At 41.8% G+C, this 22,474-nt stretch overlaps 1 protein-coding gene across 3 annotated transcripts in view; it reads right to left on the bottom strand.

Annotated features, from left to right (window-relative positions):
• LCLAT1 (lysocardiolipin acyltransferase 1) overlaps positions 1-18,353 on the bottom strand; it is a 188,386-nt gene extending 170,033 nt beyond the window's left edge. For 2 of the 3 annotated variants that reach the window (XM_043917507.1, XM_043917509.1), the window contains exon 1: positions 18,189-18,353. The gene's annotated coding sequence lies outside the window, so the exon portion shown is untranslated. Of the gene's footprint in view, positions 1-12,301; positions 12,346-18,188 lie in introns of all 3 variants that reach the window. The other variant, XM_043917508.1, reaches the window with a different exon arrangement.
• Between the last annotated feature and the right edge of the window lie 4,121 nt (positions 18,354-22,474).

Genomic DNA, 22,474 nt, shown 5'->3' with positions numbered 1-22,474 from the left:
AAAAAAAAAAAGCAAGTTACCACACACAGCAGAAAATATAAGGGCTGAATTCTAGGACATATTTGGTTTAATATTTTGAACTCTAAACAAAAGGGTATACCTAATTTTTAACATAAAGATTCAAAAAGAATCACGTGACTAAATGCCAAACAGAAATGCTGGGTTTTGTTCTTTGATAGAAAAGGATCATTTTATTTTCTATCAACAGGAAACCTATAATACATCTCTCTAACAGAAATGTTTATTTTTCAAAGAAAAGTTTATGGAACAACCACAGAACATTTCAACAACACAACATAAACAGGACAACTATGATCAATTTAGGAAAGCTTCCTGTAAAGATACATGAAGCAGGATGAACATTTCAAGCATGGAAACAATTACACAGACATTCAGAGCTTTTACTGCCAGCTTTTAGAAAGCGCATTCAATAACTAGAAACTGTGTTGTTAATTGCCCACTGTTATGAAGCATCACAATTTACTCTTCCCTACAACTTACACATCATCTTATTCTTTTGTTGCTAACAGAAGAAAGTTCTAGCCGTTTCAGCCAGTAAAGGTGACAAGTGGGAGAAGAAAGGCAAAGTGGAATTTGGGCCAGCACACTGGTTCCTGTATAAAAGGGCTAAGGGGCCATGGAACTGAGACATTCAAGTACTGACTAGATTGATGAACAGGCTTATTAACTCAGGAAGCCTGCAGGACTGTGCTTAGGTTAGGAGTGCCAGAGAGCAGTGAGAGCCCAATATGTGCACCCATGCCCTCAGGCTCCAGAGAAAGAAGACATGATGCAGTGGGTGAGTGCAAAGTCTCTTCAGTTGTGCCTGACTCTTTGCAACCCCAGGGACTGTAGCCCATGAGGCTCCTCTGTCCATGGGATTCTCCAGGCAAGAATACTGGAGTGAGTTGCCGTGCCCTCCTTCCAGGGGATCTTCCCAACCTGGGGATCAAACCTGCATCAGGTTTTTCACCACTAGCGCCACTTGGGAAGCCCAAGGCTAGAGTGCTAAAACCAGCCGGGTCCTTGAAGCTTCAGCTTTCCCCTCACCACAACACCATTAGCCAGAATTTGGACAGTGAAGGCAAAATCAGAGCTCAGATCTCAAGCTCCAGAAGGAATGGGGTAGGGGGCAGCTCCCCTCCCCACACCCAGCACTTGGGGTATTCAGGTTCCAATGGTGGCAAGAGGAACCTTAAGACCTTCTGTAAGAAAGCAAGCAATCACAACACTCTCCCCACCTCCTGGGCCCCAAATCACAAGGACTATTTTACTATGCAAAAAACTTTAAAATATGTTTGGGCAGACTCTTGCTTTCATTTATAGTAGTACTTAACTTTGTTAAGTGAGAATCAGTGTATAAGCCGGTTATAATTATGGTTATCTGTCAATGTATAAACTCCTTGTTCATGGAAAGGTTCAGAACGTGCATCCCCAAGATGTGTCCCTCTTGTGAGAAGACTATTTTGAGCTGAAATCAATCCAGATTCTGGAGGCTCAAGAGATACTACTGAGAGAGTCAATTCCTAGGCAGGTTTATAAGAAGTTCGGGGGTCCCCGAGGAGAGAGGGGCCTGGGGTTCTCGAGGAGGAGATAGGGATCTGGAATTCAAGGAGGAGGAAAGGACAAACTTTTTTTTTTTCCCTCTAAATTCCTTAGTCTTAGTCACATAAAAGAATTTTTTCCTTTAGGTCCTTTAAATTGATGATTACACAACAAACAACTCAGTTTAAACTCTGTACTAGGGATTATATAACAATAATGTATCCTGCTTGAGGGCAGTTTCTCCTCCCTGAAAACCTTCTGACTAATCCTGACATCTCAGAACATATATTATGGGAGTGGGTCTGGTAGGATCTTCCTACTGTTAAGTTCTAATCCTGTTATCCTAAAATGTAAATTGTGGGAGTGGGTCTGACAAAATTTTTACAACCTTGAGACCTTCTTTTGATTTATTGTAATAACTAATTAAAAAGTATGTAATTCCCTTGCTAAAGACTAGGGAGTGGGGCACTCTCCGCCCCCTTCTGATGTCTATGTCAGAAGCTTTTCCTGTCCCCTTTCACTGTAATAGAACTTCTGCCACACAAGAGCCCTGAGTGGTCAAGCCTCGTTTCTGGTCCCAAAGCTAGATCTTCGGAGATCACAAATCACTGTTCACCTATCACTACTGCCTCTCCCTTGACCACCAAGAAGAATCTAAATTGGGGATTTCTGTCAGAAAAAGAGTAACTATCAGCATTAACTATCTAAGTGGCCCCATCTGTTAAGACAGGACAACCATCTAATTACCCAACACCTGCTCTTCTTCTTCCGTTCTGTGAATAACCTTCCTCTCTTTGGAAGTCCTGGGCTTCCCAGGTAGCGCTAGTGGTAAAGAACCTGCCTGCTAGCGCAGAAGAAGTAAGAGACGTGAGTTCGATCCCTGGGTCAGGAAGATCCCCAGGAGACCAGTATGGCAACCCACTCCAGTAGTCTTGCCTGGGGAATCCCCACGGGCTAGAGGAGCCTGGCGGGCTGCCGTCCATAGGGTCACGAGCAGGACACGACTGAGCACACACGTGTGTACTTTGGAAGTCCCTCAGCTCAGATGACATACATACCTCATTTTACCTTTCTGTCTTTGAATACCCCATGGATGTGAAGTTTCTGACCTTCTCATGTACGTGGGATTCCTGTATTTACAAAGTTAGGATTGATTTCTCCCATTAATCTGTCTCATGTCAATTTAATTCTTAGACAAGTCAGAAGGATTGTGAAGGCAGAGGAAAGTCTTCTTCCTCCCCATACTCACCTCGTAGTGCAGCTGGAATTATTTTCACTCTCCTAAACTAAGAGTAGCTGGGGATATCCTTGCCTTGAACCATCCCCTGGCTTGCTCCAATTATAGGTCTTTCCCAGAAGGCCAAGGTCTTTCCCAGACCAGTGCTAAATTCTAAGGGACTTAAATTCTCTCAGTCTAAGGACCCCCTCTTTTAGCTCAACCAGTTCACCAACTCAATCCTGCTCCCATCTACCTAAACCCCCAAAAGCCCAAAAAACCCCTAGGTAAAAACACTGGTCAATAGTGAGGGTCAGAGGGAATGGTCAACTTAAGTAACAGTTATCCTGGAGCCATTTTTCCAGCTCCTCCCTCTTCTTCAATCATCCCACCTCCCCACTCGCCCCCAATTGCCCTTACAACTCCAAATGGCCCTCCCTGTTTAACAAAACTCAGCCCTTTCCAGTTCTACTCACTGGTGAGCATGCCCACATCCATCAGGGTGTTGAGCTCCAAGTCTTTCATCTTATCCTGATCCACTTTCCAAATTGTTTTATGGCAAAAAGAATATTCCTGCTACTCTGGTAAGCTCCATTTCCAGCCCTACTGCTTCTTCCTAGTACACAGGCCAGCACGGCAGGGTCCCCTCAATCAATGTTTACTGATCGAACTACCAGGCTGCTGTCCTAATGAATGGTTCACCAGATCCAACTCAACATTTCTCTTTCTCAGAGCAGCAAGGTGACTTGCATGTTTAAAATGCTCTTCCTTCCAAAAGCAACTACTGCTACTTCTTCCATTCTTTGCAATTATGACTAGTAAAACTTATGGCCTAACAACCAAGTAAAAAAGTTCCTTTTTTTAAAAAACAGATTAAGTCTGAGGAAGGTAAAATGGTTGCCCACAGCCTTATAACATTAAAAACAAAGTTCTTAAGATGTACGAGGTGCAGTGAGATGGGTGTTCCTTACAACATTTCTTTCAGTCCTCACAAAAACATCAACAGGAAAACAGCACTGTGACCCCTTTTTATAGTGGGTAGACAGACTTAGGTTAAAAGATAAAACTCCCTGCTCCAAATCACAATGACAGTAAGTGTTACAGTGGGATTCAAGCACATCAGAATTCAAGTTGTTAAAAGGATAATTTAAACAAACAAAAAGATAACATTGTGTCTCTCATACAAATATAAAATGAACACCTATGATTTTACTTAACTCATCAATTAATTATGGAATAAATAACATGCTTCATCTGGTTCTAAAGTGAATCCAAAGAACACAAACACACAGGTAACTGGAAATGGTGAAATGTATTTGCTTAATAGATCTAAAACCGGCTTCTCCCACAAAAGAGGAAAAGAAATCAATAGTACCTCCAACCAACAAAATTAATCCGCATGTCCAAAGACAAGAGTAATTTGCATTGCTGTCAGTTATTCACAACTTACAAAGTTATAAGTAAAAAAATAATAAAAGCTGCAGATTCCATAGATCAAATCTCCAGGAAACGTGTTTTAGACCACCCAGTTTCCAAGATACCCCATAATCTGTTCTGTACATTTCAAAGACTTCCACAAATTTTCCTTATGTAGTTCTTCACCACCACGCACAATGCCTTTTACTTCTTTAAGAAAAGAATCCACAGCTTCAAGATCTCTATTAGAAAAACTGAGTTAGTCCCTCTATAAAACTACACTTTCACTGCAATAAATTTTTTTCTATCACACACTAAGCCAGAAATGTAGAATTACAATGCATTTATAATATATATAAATGCAGAAATAAATTAGTTCATTGGATTTTCAAGCTTCTTTAAAAGAGATCTAAAACGAATGAGGATTTGGTTTTACTGAATAATGACAAACAAGAGTTACTCTCTAGGGGAAAAGAAGACACAGTTAAACTGCCACTTCCAAGTAACTGACCCAAAACTAACATAAGTGTCTAACTAGCCAATTTACGTATCTTCATTTCTACCCTATGTTTTCTTCCATTAAAAAAAAAAAATTAATCCCAGTCCAACTACTGCTCCATAAAATCCAGTAGATGTACTGCTCCTACTGCTCCAGCTAAGAGCAAATAAAAACCCTGGACATTATTGGTTCAGTCACTCAGTCGTGTCCGACTCTTTGCAACCCCGTGGACTGCAGCATGCCAAATTTCCTTGTCCATCACCAACTCCCTGAGCTTGCTCAAACTCATGTCCATCAAGTCGGTGATGCCATCCAACCAACTTATCCTCTGTCATCCCCTTCTTCTCCTGCCCTCAATCTTTCCCAGCATCAGGGTCTTTTCTAATGAGTTAGTTCTTCACATCAGGTGGCCAAATTACTGGAGCTTCAGCTTCAACATCAGTCCTTCCGATGAAATTCAGGACATTATACGTGAAACAAACAAAAGAAGACTCTGAAGGTGGAGAGAAGACACTTTAGTTCGGGAGGGACCTTGGGATCCGTGGAACAACATGGTGGTGAATTCTCCGGGTTTTCTTTTTGCCTCAAATATCTCATGGACACAGAGCTGAAGCAGCCAATCATCCAGAAATGCCAGTGGAGGCAGACAAATAAAGTTCCTGCTCTTTCAGAGAACCAAGAAAAGAGTAGCAGAGCAAAACAGAAAACTTGTAGACAATAACCACTGGCACTCCAGCCAAAAACCACAGAGTAAACTGTAGCTCACCCTCACCCCGTGACAAGGTAAGCCAAGTAAGGAGCCTAAACGTTCCCTCTCACCGGGCTATCTACTGTTGTGCCTCAACATTACAGGAGGCCACCCCCTTACTCCCTCCCTTACCTCCCACCTTCACCTGTGGGGATGATACCAAAGGCAGAACTTCCTTGCCCTGCTAAGGACCCCTGTCCCCTGCCCCACAGCATCCGGGGAGAACACCTGGAGAGCCTGTACTTCTATGACAGTAATGACGCTCCCCTTCTCATCTCCACCAGAATGGTATGAGACAGCCTAGTAGAGAGTCAGGACTTTCTCTATCCCCAGGCCTAAGAAGGCCATCCCCTCCCAGTGGTATCAGTTGAGGCCGTGTGGGGAACAGCAAGGAGGCAGAGTCTGTCAGTAAAGGCCTAGAGAGGAGCTGAAACTCCCCCCTCTGCCCGGCAGCGGTGAGGAGCCCGGCTTTGTGTATCAGTGGACCAATTCCTCGAAAGCACACAACTCACTCAAAATGAACAATCTGAACAGCCCTGTAACTATTAAGGAAATTAAACTTGTAATTAAAAACCTCCCCAAAAAGAAATCTCCTGGCCCAGATCATTTCATTAGAGAATTCTGCCAAATGTTTCAAGAATTAACACAATATCTTTGGAAAACACAAGATCACTTTATGAATGTAGTATCTCCCTGATGCAAAAACCAGGAAGAGTAGTGTGTTAGTGTTGGTCGCTCAGTCGTGCCCGACTCTTTGCGACCCCATGGACTGCAGCCCACCAGGCTCCTGTGTCCATGAGATTTTCCAGGCAAGGATACTGGAGTGGGTTGCCATTTCCGTTTCCAGGGGACCTTCCCAACCCAGGGATCGGACCCAGGTCTCCTGTACTGCAGGCAGATTCTTTATAGACTGAGCTACAAGGGAAGCCCTCAAAAAAAAAAAAAAAAAAAAACACCCTCAAAAACCAGGAAAAGACATTACAAAAAAAAAAAAAAACCTATAGAGCAATACATGAATATAATCACAAAAATCCTTAGTTCAATATCCAAGAATCAATGTAACCCACATACTAACAAACTGAAAAACCACATATTTATACAATCATACCAGTCTACACGGAAAAAATCATCTGATAAAAATCAATCCTGTTTTGGATGGAAAGGATAGTTAAGGGGTCTGGGACTGACATGCACACTGCTGCTATATTTAAAATGGACAACCAACAAGGACCTACTTAGAGCACATGGAATTCTGCTCAGTGTTATGTGGCAGCCTGGATGGGAGGGGAGTTTGGGGGAGAATAGATACATGTATGTATATGGCTAAGTTCCTTCACTCTTCACCTGAAACTATCACCACATTGCTTGCTAATCAGCTATACTCCAATACAAAATAAAAAGTTTAAAAAAAAAAAAAAGCATTCTGTTGACTGTTATTTTAACTCCCTAACTGACCTACTCCTGTGTAATATAAGGGTAGCAAGTCAGCCACTTTTCAACTGTGCCTGTTCCCAACAATATAAACTGTTGTATGTCCACTGTCTGTGACATCATACATACCATAAACACCAATTCATTTAAAATAAAAATTTAGTGAGTTGAGCTATACAGAGGAAAAAAAAATTTTTTTAATAAACAAAATGAATAACCAGCAAGGACCCACCGTGTAGCACAAGAAACTCTGCTTAATATTATGTAAGAACCTAAATAGGAAAGAATTTGAAAAAGAATATACACATGTATAACTGAATCATTTTGCTATACACAACACTATCATCACAAAACTATCACAACACTGTTAATCAATTATACCCCAATATAAAATAAAAAGTTAAAAAAAGAGACCAGAAAACTTGGTAACAGCTATAATAATAATAATAAATAAATCCTGTTCAAGAGAAAAGCTCTCATTAAAACAAGGGAATACGGGAAACTTCCTCAACTAGATAATGAGCATCTATTTTAAAAAAACAGCAAACATTACTACACATAATGATAAATGAATAAAATGAACACTGCATTCATTGCCTCTATTATTGAGAACAAGGATGTTCACTCTCACCACTCTTGTACAACACAGTACTGGAAATTCTACTCAATGCAAGAAGGCAAAAAAAGGCAACAAAAGCCATACAGAAAGAAGAAATAAACCTGTCCCTATTTGCAGATGACATGATGGTTTACATACACAATCCCAAAGAATCTGTCCCAAAAAGTCTTAGAATCTCCCAAAGTGTGAATTCAGTAAGGCTGCAGATACAAGATAAACATACCAGAAAAAGCTGATTAATGTTGATGTTTGGTAGAAACCAACACAATCCTGTAAAGTAATTATCCTTCAATTAAAAATAAACTTAAAAAAAAGAAAGAAAATCAACTGCAAACTGCATTTCAATTGAAAAGACAACCTACAGAACAGAAGAAAACTTCTACAAATCATACAAAGGACAAAGGGCTTCTAACTGCAATATATGAAGAACTTGTATAACTCAGTAGTAAAAAGACAATAAGCCAATTAAAAACGGGCAAAGTTGTATAAATCTTAATTATGTTGAATTGGTTCATAGTGCTTTTCAGGTCTACTATATCCTTCTACTTCTATGTATAGTCATTCTATTAATTTTTGAGCTTGATATTGAAACTCCAACTAAAAATCTTAATTTATCTACTTAAATTATAATATATAGTAGATCTACATGTAAATTTGCTCTGTATTTTCCAAGTCTCTTGCAAACATGTTATATTTTCATAATTTAAAAAATAACAGAGGAAAAAATGGGCAAAAGATCTGAATAGATATTTCCCCAAAGAAAATATACAAATGCCTAATAACCACATGAAAAGATGACATCATTTGTCATCAGGGAAATGCAAGTCAAAACTGCAATGAGAGATCACCTCACATCCAAGAGAATGTTTTCTTACAACTATTCTAGATTGAAGAAGCTAAACAGACATGAAAACACTTCTTTGATTGGATTCTTAATACAGAAATAAACATCTATAAAGGACAACGGAGGAAACATAGGTATGGATTGTATATTAAACAACAGTATTATATTAAACAGTATTATATTATACTCTTGTTATGTATGACCTTGTTTTTAGAAGATATATGGTGAAGAATTTAGGAGTGAATTATTATGAAATATACTTTATTACAATAAAATATTGTATTTTATCGTAATAAAGATTTTTTTTTATTCTTTAAGAGATGTTTTATTACAAGAGAATGTTTTATTACAACTTCTCTAGAATGGTTATAATCAAAAAGATACTAGCAAGTGTTGGAGGAGGATGGAAACCCCCACACACTGCAAGGGGATTGTAAAATGGGAGAGTCTGGAAAAGTCCTAAAAAGATTAAATACATAAGCTATCCTATGACCCAGAAATTCAACTCCCAGGTATATACCCCCCCCAAAAAAATTACAGCACAATTACACAAAAAAATTATGCAAAAACCTGTATATGAATGTCCATCAACTGATGAATGGATAAATAAAAAGTGGTGTATCCATACAATGGACTATTACTAGGACATAAAAAGGAATTAAGTATTGTTATATGCTGCAACAGGGATGAACCTTTAAAACATTATGCTAAGAAGTGAAGGAAACCAGTTACAAAAGGCCATATATTGTGTAGTTCTACTTAAAGGAAATGCCTAGCATGGGCAGAAGGTAGATGAGTATTTGCCTAGGTCAAAGGTAGAGGAGGATGAAAGAAGATGAGGTGTCCCTGTTAACAGATATAGGGTTTCCTACTGAGGTGAAGAAAATGTTCTAAAATGAATTGTGGTAATAGTTGTACAATTCAATGAAAACAGTATTAAAAATCACTGACAAACAGATCCACAGCTGACGTCTTTGTTGAAACCAACAAGCTGATTCTAAAATTTGTAAGGCCTTACAAGGGACCCAGAAAAAAACAACACAATTTTGAAAAAGAAAGTAGGAGATACTTCCCGTTTTCAAAACTTACCACAAAGCAACGATAATTAAGACAGTTTGGTATTAGTATCAGGATGGAAGAGAATTAAGAGTTCAATGTACCCATACAACTACCATATGGTGTAGTAACTGCATTCCTGGGCATTTATTCCAATGAAATAAAATTTATGTTCACATAAAACCTGTACATGAATGTTCACTGCAGCTTTAGTGAAAACAGCCAAAAATTAGAAAAAAAACCAAGATGTCCTTCAGTGGCTCCATTATCAGGTAGCTCTATGGTAAAGAATCTGCCTGGCAACACAGGAGACACAGATTCCATCCTTGGGCCCAGAAGATCCCCTGGAGGAAAATTCCCTGGACAGAGGAATCTGGTGGGCTACAGTCTCAGTTCAGTTCAGTTGCTCAGTCATGTCTGACTCTTTGTGACTGCAAGGACTGGAGCATTCCAGGCTTCCTTGTCCATCACCAACTCCTGAAGCTTACTCAAACTCATGTCCATTGAGTCAGTGATGCCATCCAACCATCTCATCCTCTGTCATCCCCTCCACCTCCCGCCTTCAGTCTTGCCCAGTATCAGGGTCTCTTCCAGTGAGTCAATTCTTCACATCAGTGTTACAGTCTACAGGGTCGCAAAGAGACAGGCACAACTGAGCATGCACGCGCAATACCAAAAAATACTGAAGACTATACAGAAATACTAAGCAAGAAAAAAGAATAAACTACTGAATAAATTTAAGTTGATACATAAAACAACTTGGATGAATGTCCAGGGAATCATGCTAAGTGAAAAAAAGATAAATCTCCAAAGGTTACCCACTGTATAATTCCATTTAAGTAACATTCTTGCAATGACAGAATTCTAGAAATTGAGAACACATTAGTGATAACCAGAGGTCAGAGAAAGGGATGTGTAGCTATCAAAGGACCATATAAGGAATCCGTGTGGGGAAGGTGTTCAGTATCTTGGCTGTATCAATGTCAATATTCTGATTGTAATACTGTACATTGGGAAAAACTGTATAACGGGGACATGGGGGATTTTTTGTATTATTTCTTAAAAATTGCATGTAATTCTACAATTATCTCAAAATAACAAGTCTTTTAGAAAACAAAAAAGAATCCCTAAACTTTATAACAAATCCACATAAACACAGAATATTACTTTCTTCCAAAAGGTGGTACACAGACGGGAAACAAATATATAAAGAGAGAGAAGTTAATTCTAACTTTGTGACTTTAAGTAATGAATCTCTTCACCTTCAATACACAGATTAACAAATACCTTGGCTATATTATGACCCTCTCAAGATACCCACATAAGGTATTAATCCTTTGAACCTGTAAACATTACCTAAGCAGAAAAGAAAAAAAAAAACTTTGTAGATATGATTAAATTAAATCTTTTAAGATGGAGGGATTATCCTGGAATATCATGCCTGTAAATCGCTTCAGTCGTGTCTGACTCTTTGCAGCCCCATGGACTGTAGCCTGTCAGGCTCCTCTGTCCACGGAATTCTCCAGGCATGAAGACTGGAGCGGGTTGCCACGCTGTCCTCTGGGGGATCTTCCCGGCCCAGGGATCGAACCTGAACCCGTGTCTCTTACATCTTTTGCACTGACAGGAAAGTTCTTTACCACTAGCACCACCTGGGAAGCTGGACTATCATGGTGGACCCTAAATGCAATCACACATATTCTTTCAAAAAAGAGGCAGAAGGAGATCTGACCACAGACAGAACAGGAGAAGGCAGTGACCACAGAGACAAGGAATGAGTGATGCGGCCACAAGCCAAGGAACGCAGGTAGCCACCAGAGGCTAGAAGAGGCCAGGAGCAGAGGCTCCCCTAGAGCCTCTGGAGGTGGCAGAAACTGTACCTACTCAATTCTGTCTCCATCATCAAGCTCATAGTAACGGTTCAAAAATGTTCACATTAAACAAATAAACATTTTGGTATTCAAGCCACTCCTGTTACCATCGTTCTTCTCCAAAACCCTCAAAAGGCAAATTATTATTTAAAGGCTACATAATTTAAAAAATAAATCTAATAAAAGTGTTCATATTTGAAAAGGAAGGCAGAAATAATAAAAACCCAGACAAAGATGTCTTCCCCAAGATACTTAACATTCATGTGTGGAAAGAGCCACTGTCAGAGTTAAAAAAACAAAAAAACCTTTCAGTCCACATTCCTGGCCACATAGAGCCTAAGAATGGCTGCCACCATTCACATCTCTTCCCTCATTGCATCTTTATTCCTGTCTCTTATCCATCATTTGCTTTATGACACCAGTAGACACTAGCTCACCACAGAAATAAGCTATCTCCCTGCTCCACAAGGTCTCCGGAGGGGGTTAACTTTCACTTACAAACATAAAAAGAAGGTGATCTCTAATTGAAATGGAAAACTAAGGATAGCATAAGTCTGCTCCTCATCATCCCTAGAATAGTCATCTCCTTCCTGGGAGGAAGTGAGCATTGTACGTGTGCAGAAACCTCACCTGTAACAGAGTTATAGCTGATAACGTGGTTAATCATTTCCAGTCAGCTCTGTGGCTGCCCCTCAGACTTCTGCCTCCCAGGTCATCACAATAGGATCCACCCACCCCTTGTCCTCACTGTCAGTTAGAGAGACCTAGGGAGAGGTGTAGCTCAGTAGCAATGCAGGAGATCCTGGTTCGATCCCTGGGTTGGGAAGATCCCCTGGAGAAGGAAATGGCAATCCATTCCAGTATTCTTTCTGGAGAATCCCAGGGACAGAGGAACCTGGCAGGCTACACTCCATGGGGTCGCAAAGGCCAGACACAACTTAGCGACTAAACCACCACCACCACCACCAGGGAGAGGTGTGATAAACACTGTCAAATCACGATGGTAGCTCACAAATGCCTTTTTTGAGCTTTACCTTGCTGCTACAGGTAACTCACCAAAGGCTTTTCTTAGCTCCATCACGTTCAAGACATTCAAGACCCTGCAGCCAAAAGAATCACAACTCAGGGCTCATTCTCCAACAGGAATCAGCAGGGATGTGGAAAAGCCACACAGTGACTTCTCTTAAACAGGCACATTTCATATTGATGAAAAAGAGATTTGATTAGAATTTTTCCCCTCAAAATTAAACAAAATACACATCAATTTATTTCCCATAACATATCTTGTATTTACCAAAATCTAGGTTACACTTGAAACTATGCACTAATTCTTAGGACGAGGAACTAATCAATTGGTACAGAGTTTGGAACATAACTTGGAGACCAAACTGTAAAACAGCATGATATAACAGTCTTAATTTTACATTTGCCTTTTACAAGACAATTATATAAAGACATTTTTGTAAAATAAAAAATAAAAAAATCTAGATTTCATCATTTCCCCAGAGCCTCTCATACTCCCTTTATATTCCTTTAAAGCACCTTTCTCATTGTCATTCCTGCTGGTTTTCCTCATCAAAAGTTAACTGGTCTAACACTGCCAAATTCTCACTAGCACCTCTTTTTAAATTAAAGTATAAGAGAAATTGTACAAATCTTAAATATGCAACTTGAATTTTTCATATACATACACCCATGCCATCTCAGAATACAGAACATTTCCAACATCCCAGAAGGTTCCCTCATGCCCCTTCTAGTCATTACCAACACCACTCCTTGGAGGAACCACTATTCTGACCTGGAAACAGTCGTTACCTGTTTTTGAACTTCATTTGAATGGAGTCACATAGTATTCAATGAATTATCTGGCTCATTAAGTCCATGAGATCCATCAATGTTGATGTGTACAGTAGTTCCTTCTCTTTTACTGCTTCTGTAATTTTTCATTATATAAATAAACCACAACTTATTCATCCATTCTACTGTCAACATCCAGTTAGGTTTCATCTAATTTTTGGTTATCATGAATAAAGGTGCTATGAACATCCTTTTACTTTTGGGGGGAGTGGTAGAATATACATCTATTTCCCTTGGGTATATACTTAAGAATGAAAATGATGGGTCATGGGTAGGATTAGATAAGCCAGTTTTCCAAGATTACTGTACCATTTTACATCCCTACCAAAACATTCAAGAGATCCTGTGGCTCCACATCCTTGCCAAGAAAGCCACTGTCTCTCATTTTAGCCATTCCAGAAGGCAGAGAGTAGTATCTCACTGTTGTTTTTTCATTATTGTATTAATTAATTTGCATTTCTCCACTGACTGATGTTGAACACTTCTCTATATGCATACTGGCCACAGAGATTCTCTTTTACCAAGTGCCTATTCAAAACTTTTGTACATTTTTAAATAAAACTGTCTTTTTCTTATTAAGTTTATATAATATACATACATCTGCCAGATGGATTGCCATTTTCTTCTTCCAATCTGTATTTTGCCCTTCATTCTCTTAATGTTATCTTTAGATGGAGAAAATTCTCAATTTTAACAAAGTCTGAAGTCAAATTTGTCAATCATTGTTACAGTCACTGCCTTAAGTCTTTTTAAAGAAATCTATGCCTACTCTACTCAGTAGTCCTTTGATTTCTGCTTATGGTTTGAACAGTTCTTGGCCCTGCTCTGAATTCATGAATTCCTGTACCTTTGCAAGGTTTACAGTTTCACCATGTGGTTGATTTCAAATGCATTCAAGTTATGTTGTTGGTGATAAGACAACTCTAGTATTATGGAAGCCTGAGCGGCTGTCAGTTTTACAACTAGAGAATTCATTTGCGACTACATTCGTAATATGACTTCTGTACAAATATATTAAAACATAATGTTAAAAAAGGGGGGGGGGGTGGGAAACACCCTCTAACACTTGTTATTCTACTATTTTATTTCAACCATACCTTCTTCCCATTCCCTCTGAGTGGCTTTCTTTCAATGGGTCACTTTACACTAGACCCTACTGTCTTCAAGGATATAATTAAAAGTTCTGTAGTCTCAGAAATCAGAAGACTAGAGGCTTCTGTTAAACCTGGTTCTGTTACACTTTATGTAACCCAGCACCTCAGAGGGTTTACAGGCTTCCCAAAACCCAGTAACAAAGAACTCCTTGCTCCATCCTTTTCCCTAAAATGTTTAACAGTACTTCGGATCTCTAACCATATGGTTACCCAAAACACCCCAAATATAACACCTTAGTCTTACCTTCACTCGCTCAGCAGGTGCTCCCCTCCCCGCCCCACTCTTCTTCACACCCAGCCATCTTCCATTCTGCCCTCACAATGTGTGTGGTGGACTCTGAACTTTGCTGTCACAGTTAACGCCCTGCCTCACTCCCTCACCTTCTCTGGTCTGGAGTACGGAACCTGCCCTTAACTGGTTTCTTCCTTACACTCTGTCTTTGACCCTGCCATCACCAAAGTTCCCTTTACAGAGCATAAAGTTGGTCATGTTACTCATCCTTCTATAGGTCCCACTGCCCACAGGATAAAATCACTCTCTCAGCTGAGAATTCATAATCTGGCTCTGACCTTTCCTGGCTTCTTTCTCACCAACTTTTGCAAAACTCTGGCCTGACTACTGGGTATTCATGCCCTCTCAACCCAATTTGACACTGCCTTCTCCTTTGCCTAAAGCTCTTTCCCCCTCTACCTTGCAATCAGCTCCCCTTCTTTCTTGCACAGGACCACAGCAGAAGTGACTGTTACCTGGTATGCATTCCTGCAGCTCTCTGTACCCACCACAACAATACTGGAGTCCTTACCACCTGCATCAGTGAATCATATTTCTTTGTCTCACTCAGGATCAGCAATTAATCTTTATGTCCCAAGGGCCTGGCAAGGCAGTTCCATGAAGGCTCAATGAAAGAATGACTGTCCCAGTCACTTTTATTCATGTTACCTTTTTTTAATAAACAGAGACTAGAAAAATACATCAAAGCAATGAATCTTAACACCTAACACAAATTATGTTGTAAAGGTCATCTGGCAAAGTATTCAAAAGAGTTTAATAAAAACTAAAACCTTCTTCAATTATTGATTTGTGCTTCCTCTTAGAAATCAGTAACAACCCTGTTTTAAAATACTTTTAAAAATAATGGACATCAAAGGTGGGATGACTATATCACTTAACCAAAGCAACTGTAGTCATCACCATATAAATCACTACTGGATGCCAATGGAATGAATCAGTCATTATTTACACAACTAAAAGACCACACACAAATTACTTCATTGAAAGCCTGTTCATATATATCCCCTTAACACATTAAGGTCTGCATGTTACAGAAGATAGTATGCCCAGTGGCTAAGAACACAGCTTGGCACCATGACGCTAGTAGCGCAATTTGGGGAAAATAAAAGTTCCATGTGTCTCAGTTTCCTCATTTGTAAAACAAAGATGATAAAGTACTCACTGCACAATGTTGCTGAGTGAGTGAGCCCGTACCAGGCTCCTGGAACAGTTTCTATGTTAACTGTCATCACAGTGCTTTTAACCTTTTTAAGTCCTTTTACCTATACTTTTTTTTTCTCCTCACAACAACACAGTGATATTGCTTAGAGGAGAAACGCTTTGTCCATGTCAAAGATAAGGAAATAATGATTTCCCTAAGATATTTTCAGTGGCAGAGTAGGAACTAGAAACTGTGCCTAACTCCAGCCCAGCACCAAATCTCCACAGATGCAGTGTGGAAGAAAGTCTCTTTTGGGTTTTTCCCCATTGTTTACCCTTGGTCCTCAGCAACATCAACAGCCTGACTAAAGCACCTGGTGGGAAGAAATGGACCATCATTTGCTCAAATTAGAACAAGGAAGACGCCTCATTTTTACAGTGCCTGATGCACAGCAGGCACCAAAGATAACAAATGAAAAGTGCCACTGTGCTCTCTCTCAATAACAGAACAAGGCACTCCACCAAACCAAGACTGCTACCGAAAACAAAAATCACTTAACCTGCTTTTCTGTCACATGAAAGTATATTTCATGCAATGTACAATAGGAGCTTTTTTAAAAACAGGGGGGGAAATTAAATTAATCTTTTTCTTTTACTCTCAAAAGATACAACAGTTCTGTAAAAAGGACTTTCGTCAAGACAGTTTTTTTTTAAACTAACCCAACCTAACTTGGCACTGCCTTCTCCTTTGCCTAAAGCTCTTTCCCACTCTACCTTGCAATCAGCTCCCCTTCTTTCTTGCACAGGACCACAGCAGAAGTGACTGTTACCTGGTATGCATTCCTGCAGCTCTCTGTTCCCACCACAACTATACTTAAGTCCTTATCACCTGCATTAGTGAATCAAACTTCTTTGTCTCACTCAGGATCAGCAATTAATCTTTATATCCCAAAGACTTGGCAGGGCAGTTCCACAGCAGGCTTAATGAAAGAACCAGTGTTATCTTTTTATTATAAATAGAAACTAGAAAAATACATCAAAGCAATGAATCTTAATACCTAACACAAATTATGTTGTAAAAGTCATCTGGCGAAGTATTCTTTTGAAGAGTTTAATAAAAACTTAAAACCTTCTTCAATTAATTATTTGTGCTTCCTCATATATCATGACAAGTCTTTGCTCAAATAAGGGACTGACAGGAATGGACAAAATTTCGTTTCTGTAAGACCTGCACAGATAGTCTATCTTTATTACATTCCTGAGCTTAAACTGAATGTCAGTCTGACACTGAGCAGGGACCTGTGGGGCTCCTGGGCATGGAGGCCTTTTTGTTCCCCACTCCTTGTAGGCAAGACTCCGGTCTCCCATGACCTTCTCTTAGTTCCAAAGGGCAGGAGGAACAGCAAGGGAAACCACCTGAGGCAAAGATTAAAGGGAACAGAGAGGCTCATCCAGATTAGGAGACTGACCTGCTGAGACCCTGTACACACCCTCATCTTGTTAGCAACCCCCCCACCCGCCCTTTTGAAACTTATCAGAAGTAAATACAAGACTGTCACTGCCTTGATCCTTATCACATATTGCTGCCTGACTGTATAACCTCTCCTGCTAGCCTACTGTGCTCCTGCTTTGCCTCCTGGCAAAATAATAAAGCCATTCTTTCTTTCTCCTCCATAACTGTCTCCCTATTTCTGTTTGGCTTTGGTGCACAGAGAGCCAAGATTTTGGCAACAAATCCTCAATTGTACATGCTCCACATGCACGTGGGATAGAGCTAAAGAACTTCGAAGGCAGGGGCAATGCCCCCGGGGAACCCACCCGAACCGAGAAAGTACAAGGAGGAAGAATGTCTCCCCAACACCTAAGCGCCCGAACTTTTTACTTCTTCTCTTCCAATGGAGAAGCAGGAGCTCAGACACTCGCATTAACGATCGGACTTGACATCAGCCCCTCGTCAGGGCCTACCCTTCCTTTCGTGGCACTGCCATTCTGTCACCTACAGACAGGCGCCTGGAGGATACACAGATAAACCAGTTCCAGCCCCTGCCCTCTCCAGCTCACATCTAAGCCTCGCACGTGGCGGCCACTTGGGACCTTTTGCACATCCGATTTAACAGTGACAGGCTGGACTGTGTTCGCAGCGGTGCAGCTCCTGGACCCGCCCAGGTCTGTAGCAGGGACGTGTTGGAGCTCTCTCTGTAAACACCGAGCAAAGCGGCCCATCGAGCCGGCCGAGCGACTCCGTGGCCCCCGACGCCTCCGCTAGCCTCCGGGAATCACTTCCCCACGCCTCCTCTCACCTGAGATGGTGGCACCGCCACCCGCATCCGGACCCCAATTCCCCGTTAAGTGACCGTTACAGGGGGCCGCATCCCCGGGTGGCCGGCGGTCCAGGGAAGAGCCCATGGGACCGCTCCCCCTCCGCCAACCGGGGATCCCCCGGCCACCGCCGCCATTTTCCCGGCGCCGGAACCCCCACCTGACGGTTCCAGCTTCTCACCTGTGGCCAGCAGAAGACTACGCGCGACGCAGTGGAGACCGCGTGGGTGAGCTTCAGAATCTGTGGGGGTCACAACCTGGGTGCAGAACCCGCCGCTAATTCATCCCGAAGCAGGAGGCGTCGGGCCCGTCGCCCTAGTAATGCGTCCAGGCAGGCTTCATCCTGATTGGCTGTGAGCGCCGTGACGCAGCGGCGTCCCCGGCTGCGTGGGAAGCCCGGGTCCCCGGAGCCCCGCCCCTGCCCCCGGCCTGGGGCTCCCCGGGGCCAGACCCTGAGGGCTCCCTTAAAGGGACCACTTTCATTTCTCCATCTGGCCTCCAGAAGAAGAGGGACATAGAGAGCGAGGGGGTGTAGGGGCGAGTAGCAATAAGAAATAGGAAATCTGAAGGTCACTGTCCCTCTAACTCCTGGAGTTTCAGAGTGACAATAGAAATCTGGGGAGCTTTATTTATAAACTGTACTGTGGGAGAATATATGACCTAAAAATTGAGAACTGAGTTTTCCTGGAGGAACATACTGAGGACTTAAGCCCAGGAGGCAGCCCCTCGCTCTGAGGGGCTGTTCAGAGAGATAAGGGAGGAGCCAGGATATTTAGGAACTTTTGCAATAAAAACTAGGTAGTGGGAATATTAAAAGATGACTGTTAATTAAAAGTCAGACAGCTTAAATTAATGAAGTTAGCACTTTTCTACCTATGGGAAGATGCAAGAGTCTGGGCTCACTGAAATAGTTCCTCTGACAGGCACCTTAACTATCTGGGGTTGTTGGGGGGTGGGGGGGGGGGGGTTGGGGGAGTGGCTGATGGCCACAACATCCTGTCTTCACTGATATGGCTGGTGATATTCTTTGTCCACAAAGCCTAACCTACAGAGGCAGATCAGTAATAGAACCAGTCCTAGAATTCAGGTTCTTGACACGCAGCACCAAGCTCTCCCTAGCATGAAGTTTTCCCAGTCAGAGGAAAACTTTACGTCCTCTGAGCATCCCTCTCAGAAGGCTTTCACTGCCACTTTCTGTCCTGGGACATATGTTCCTTAACCTCCTAAACTCTAAAGCTCCATGATGGTGGGGGCTGCAGTTAGGCCTTTTTTCATTTCCTGCACAGTACCTTCCTCCTGCTGGTTTTCAACAAAGATTCACTGATTTAAAATCCTAAAAAGAATAAATTTAGCTACCCATCGCACAATGGAACTGTAGAACCTGAAGGAAAGGGTCAAAACTGTCGAGCCTAAAGGCATTAGCTCTTGTTTACCATGTGTGTGGCTTTTCCACATCAAGTTATTCTCCAGTGCTCTGTGGACACCCACTGAGTGTCCTGCAAGATAATTCAGTTTTGACACTCACTACTCCGAAGTAGTGCGGACCGCAGAGGCTCAGGGCTTAGTTCTGCAACTCTGCTCCCTACTTCAGATGCCAGTGGGAAGTCTAGACCTTGGGTACTTCTGACAAACTGGCTGTAAGTCAGGGCATCCCACAATACCCTGCTCAGGGTTCAGTTTGCTAGAACAGATCACAGAACTCAGGAGAACACTTTACGTCTGTCTACTGGCTTATTCTAAAGGATACAACTCAGGAACAGTCAAATGGAAGAGAGGCATAGGGCAAGGTCTGGGTTGTGGACAGGGGACTCAGCTTTCATTCCCCCTCTGGGTGTGTCACCGTCCCAGCACCCCGCGGTTCACATGAACCAGGGAGCTCTCAGAAACTCTGTTGTGTTTTTTTTATGGAGATTTCATTCAGTTCAGTTCAGTCACTCAGTCGTGTCTGACTCTTTGCGACCCCATGGACTGCAGCACGCCTGGCCTCCCTGTCCATCACCAACTCCCGGAGTTTACTCACATTCATATCCATCCAACCTTCTCATCTTCTGTCATCCCCTTCTTCTCCTGCTTTCAATCTTGGCATAATTAATAAAATCACTGACAGTAATGATTAACTCAGTCCCTGCCCTGGAGGTTGAACGGTGGAGTTGAAAGTTTCAAGCCTCTAATCTCAGGGTTTGTTCCTCTGGCAACCAGCTTCCCTCTTCCCAGAGTCAATTCATTAGCTTAAACACAGGCTCAGAGGTATTTGTTATAAATACCAAAAGACCCTCCTATCCCCCTTTGAAATGGAGCAGGACTCTGTGGTCCTTCCTCACCATAACTTTCACCTGCCTTTTGTCTGTGGAAAAACTTTAGCCAAATAATAAGATTAATCAGAAAAGTGAGGAAAATGCAGAAACAAAGAAAAACAACCAAAGAAGACCAAATAATTATAGGTTAGTCATTATGCAAAGTCAAGGATGTTTATTTCCTTCTTAAGTACTATAGATAATATTCTGAGCCATATCCTATGAGCTGTTTTATAGATACTAAAACCCCTACCAGGTGGAAGAAGTTAACTACATGATGGCCAGGCTGTAGCCATGACATAAGCTGCCACAGTTCTGAGAACTGGCCTCAAGGAACTGGGAACAAACCAACCCTGGAACTAAAGATTAATTGTACTTAATCAAGGTGATGTTGGTCAGACCACCGATCAATTTCAAATAACTGTCAGAGCTGACTATGCTGTTTCTGCATATACACCCCGCTCACCTCACTCCCCATCTATAGGTCTATAAAACTGGTGGTGATTTAGTTGCTAAGTCATGTCCAACTCTTGCAACCCCATGGGCTGTGGCCCACCAGGCTCCTCTGTCTTTAGGGTTTTCCAGTCAAGAATACTGGAGTGGGTTGCCAATTTCTTCTCCAGGGGATCTTCCCGACCCAGGGATTGAATCTGAGGTTTCTGCACTGCAGGCAGATTATTTATCCACTGAGCTACCAGGGAATTCCCTGTCTGTAAAACTGTTAGCCCCTAACTGTCAGAGGGGGGAGTAGGCATTTGGACAGGCATCTGCCCTCCCCCACCCCCCAGTCCCAGCCCATCCAGCGCCAAGTCTTATCGTTGGACCACTAGAGTAGATGCTTTTCAAATGTGTATGTTTCTCCCAGTTGGTTTGGCCGTTCTCCAGAACTGTAATGGGCTGTGCTGTGTCTCTTCTTTTGGGTCTTGCCAGAGACTCCAGTTGGCCTTTTCTCTACCACAGATACTTCTAGTATCATGAGATGTGTCAAGTGATAGAGCACAAATCGCAGGACTGCTTGTAATGAGGCTGGACCTGCTATTGAGTCCTTTATGGATCTGAGCCCTTCTTAAAACTAGAAACCTTCCACCTTAACCTGAAGAGATCTACCAAGCACTCTTTCTTAGTGGTGGAAGGTAAGTTGTCCTTTACTGTGGAGACAAATCTCTGGCATGCCTTTGACCATTGGACCTCTTCACCATCCACATAAAGCCTGTGCTCTAGAGAATAGTATTGTACCAAGGTTGGGCTTCCCCCAGTGGTGCTAGTGGTAAAGAACCCACCTGCCAATGCAGGAGATATAAGAGATGCGGGTTTGATCCCTGGGTCAGAAAGATCCCCTGGAGGGCATGGCAATCCACTCCAGTATTCTTGCCTGGAGAATTTCATGGACAGGATCTTGCTGGGCTACAGTCCATAGGATCACAAAGAATGAGAAATGACTGAAGCACGGCCCAGCAACAAGGTTATTTTCTTAGTTTTGATATATGTTCTATGCTTATATTAGATGTTAATATAAAGGCAAGCTGGGTAAAATGCTTCCAGAAATCCGTGTTCTTCTTGCATCTCTCCTATCAATCTAAAATTATCTCAAAATGTTAAAAGTAATAATTGCCATTTAAATTTTTCATCAGTGTAGCAGGCTTCTGAATTTTTATGGGGTTTATTCACCCTCTGGAAAGCTTGTATCTCATCAAGACATCCAGATTACTTGCATTTCTTGCTTGTCAGGTCCAAGCAACATGGTATTTCACTATGATAGACTAATGTGATGTTTTGTGGAATGGCCAGATGGCCTGGGTCCCTTTGGAATGTATTATGACAGAAAGCAGGAAAATAAACATAGCCCTGGAGCAAGACTATAAAAGTAGAATTGTGTTCTTGCCCACGTGAATGTGATCTTCCTTTGAACATTGTTGTGGTTTACTACTTGGTTGGGGCAGAGGTGACACAGTTCTAGGGGCTTTACTTGGCTTTTCCTATTACAATAGCTCTCACTCTACAGACTATTGGTCTAAGGACCGATGTGAGGATCCTGGCAACTACTAAGTGCATCCATTCCAATCATACATTTGGGAATCAAGGAAACGACCGTCAGTTTGATAAAAGGAGCCAGTGAGCCCACTCTGAGACAGACCTGGGTGAAGTCTCCATTTATTATCTGATTCCAATATGC

The sequence above is a fragment of the Cervus elaphus genome, chromosome 11 (genome assembly GCF_910594005.1).
Source record: "Cervus elaphus chromosome 11, mCerEla1.1, whole genome shotgun sequence".
NCBI lineage: Eukaryota > Metazoa > Chordata > Mammalia > Artiodactyla > Cervidae > Cervus > Cervus elaphus.
This window is presented reverse-complemented; position numbering and strand designations above follow the sequence as displayed.